Raw genomic sequence first — 3,428 nt, 5'->3', positions numbered from 1 at the left:
TTGTCATGAACCAGACGGATCGAGTAGTAATGCATGCGCATAATCGTGGAACATGTGTCATGAGTTGAGTGCTAGAGGGGGACGAGTGGTTCCAATTCTGTGTCGGGACAGACTCTGGTGGTGAGTTTGGTTCTATCGGTGTGGAGGACGAGCAGTTTGAGACTTCGGGTGGATCTCATTCTGAGAGAGATATGTTTCCGTCTGAGGTTTTAGATTTGAGTGAGCTAGTTCGTTGGTTGGGAAGGACCACGAGACACACGGAACTAGTAAGTAGTAGACGACCGAGGTCGGGAGTGAGGTGACTCCAGGAGGGGATTGTGGTGTTCGCTTGAGGTAAGACGAACTTCGTGACTTCGCGTGTCACATGAAGGGATGATATAGCTAGTGTGAAAGGGGGTTATAGAGAATGACCGGTTGGACGAGAAAAGAGTAGCCTTGAAGATCCAACTGTCGGGTCGGGAGTTGACTTGGTGTTCGGTGTCAGAAGGAACATTTGAGAGGATCTGGGGCTTATGATTATGGGAGTTTGAGGATCGTTCCTTCAGATGAGTTTTGATAGCTTCTCAGGCGGTGGGTCCTTGGTGGGATATAACCTTTCCGTTCCTTTTGAGTTGTGACCGGGGTCGATTAGAGAATCAGGGTTGATAGAGTGTTCTTAGAGCCTGTTATTCGATGAGCGGTTAACAAGATGATATTTTGCGAGGATGGTCTGGCAGGGAGACAGACCACTAGAGTTTCAAATTCCGAAGAGTCAGAAGGGGGTACGTAGCGGCAGAAGGGTATGTTCTCTTCTGGGTTTGGGAGTTCCTGTTTAGTTTCAGGTGTCCTTGGGGGTGGATAGTTGTGTGATATGAGATCCTTTCGGTGGTACTTTTTGGGTTTTAGGGTTCCTTCTATGTGACGTTGAGAAGCGATTTCGAGGGCGAAATCTAATTCAAGTGGGGGAGAATTGTAACATCCGGACTTTCAGGTGCATTAATGTGTGTTTAACTTTGAAATTCATGGAGTGAATCGACGATTTGTGAGTCCAACTCGTCGAGTAGGGTCGAGTGTCCACGTGGGATTAATGAATGGACTCGACGAGTCAGAGAGCTGACTCGTCGAGTACGTGCTGGGCAGAGAAACCCTAATTTACCGGGGTTGGGCCTCACCAGTCACCTTACTTCCTTGAGAGAAACCCTAACATCCATAGTGAGCTAGAGTGGTGAGGATAACTAATCTTGTGTTCATTTTGGCTCATTTCCTTGAAGAGGAAGGGAGGTTCATCAAAGATCATGAAGGGAGGGCCAGTAGATCTGTTTCTTCTTCATCTCAAGCTTCAGATCAAGGTAAAAAGCTTTTACCTTTCTTGTAGGATGACTAGATCTCATGTTCTTGATATTTAGGGCTTGTAACACCTTCTTGATGGGGGCTATGGATGCATCAAGCCCCTTTTCGAGTTTAGACTTCAGATATGGACCTTGTGAGGTCCAGAGAGTCCAAAAGTTTAGAGCTTTAGTGAATCGACCAAGGAGTGTTGCGTTTTGGAAGCATTAATGGAGTGGTGATGACATATAGAGCAATATATGTCATGCATGGTCATCAAGATCAAACCTTTACGTGACTTTTGGGTATTAGGAGGCTAGATCTAGAGGTTGGAGTTGCAGATCTGACCTCAGGTGCCCAAATGAGAAATTCTAATGAGTCAACTCGCCGAGTCTATGAGATGACTCGACGAGTCGGATCGGGTTGCCCCAGCGTTCTGGACCCAATGATAACTCGTCGAGTTGGGGGTCAAATCGACGAGCTGAGTGAAACCCTAGGAAGAGCTCTGAGGATACGAGTGGACTCGGCGAGTCACAAGGGTGCACTTGGTGAGTCAGATCAACTTTGACTGTTGACTCGTATTGACTTCTGTTGACTTTATGGTTAGGTCAAGTATGAGCATTTGAGACAAGGGAGGGGTAAAATGGTCTCTTATCCATTCCAAGGGTTAGAAAGAGTGTAAGAGAACTTTTGGAGTATTAGAGTTGAGAATTGAGTATTAATGAGAGAATATTTACCCTATGTGTTAGGCGGTGGCTAGTTCGAGATTCGAGTACGGGGATAAATGCTTGCATGGCTCGAGGTGAGTCTTCTCACTATACTTTACCATGAGTAGTATTTGTGTGTGACTGAGATGTCCTATGTGCTTATGTGTGTATTGTGATATCCTGCATTATTTCTTTGTGATTTATGTTGTTTATTACTCAGAGCTTACAAAGTTAGGACCGGAGGGTCCATAGAGTTAGGACCGGAGGGTCCATCAGAGTTGTGGGACTGGAGGGTCCCACTGAGACACATTGACCAGAGGGTCTTACAGAGTTATAGCCTCGAGTGGCTAATGTGTTGTATGTGGTATTTTGGGGAACTCACTAAGCTTCGTGCTTACCGTGTTATGTGTTATGTGTTTCATGTTTTTCTCAGAATCGCGGGAAGGCACCGGCTTGATTGTACACACCAGAGAAAGAGCTATGTATTGAGAGGATCCTGGAGTTTTGATATATATACAGTTTCTGGATATGAGATTTGATGAATTGACCTTGTGACCTTTTGTGATTTTATAATGGAGATAAATGTGTTTTTTTTTAAATTGAAAATTTTAGTTTGAAAATTTACGGTGTTACATATTGACTAATATTAATTATACAATATAATTTCTTTTTTAATATATTATTCTTATAATATATTAATAAATCATAATTAATCCTCTTTCTCCTTAATTCATCATATCAGTTGCTATGGTGAAGGCAACCCAAAAGGACCATGTTCATAATTGGGTCAAGTACATACCAAAATAGTTATGGGCTTAGACACCTAATCCAACACCACCTACGATCAACGATTTGAAAAGTTGTCTTATAGTCATCCGCATTGGAAAAACTATCACGAATTTCTAATTTAGCCCTATCCATAGCCTCATAAATGCAACCCATCACTTGATATTTTTCTCCATCAACTAACCTGAGAACTTTGACTAGAGGGTCGGTTAACTTGAGAGAATACAAGACATTCCTCCAAAATGAATATTGCATAAAGTAGGTTTTTACTTTTTTTTTTTCCTTCTGATCTTTGGTGGACCACTTCGTCATTTCCCACTCTGCAGGAATTACCATATTCTTTAGGTTGTTTCTTTGTCTATGGACTTGGGTAAGTGTGATAAAATATGTGGCGAATCTATTTACAACTGGCCTATGCAAGTTTCTTTCTTTGGTGAACTTTCTCATCAAGTTCACAACAGGAACATGACTATATATAAAACTAATTGCTAACATAGCCTTCTTTATTGTAAATTTCACCATAGGAACCTCTTTTCTAATATCCTCCAGCATCAAATCAGCAATGAGCAGCACATGGTGTTCAATAAAGATGCTCTCTTTTGGCTTCCAACAACTTCCCTACAAAGTTTA

This window comes from Lactuca virosa, chromosome 8, assembly GCF_052849685.1.
Source record: "Lactuca virosa cultivar CGN04683 chromosome 8, Lactuca_virosa_CGN04683_v6, whole genome shotgun sequence".
Taxonomy (NCBI): Eukaryota; Viridiplantae; Streptophyta; class Magnoliopsida; order Asterales; family Asteraceae; genus Lactuca; species Lactuca virosa.
The sequence above is the reverse complement of the archived record's forward strand: the minus strand, read 5'-3'. Positions refer to the sequence as shown.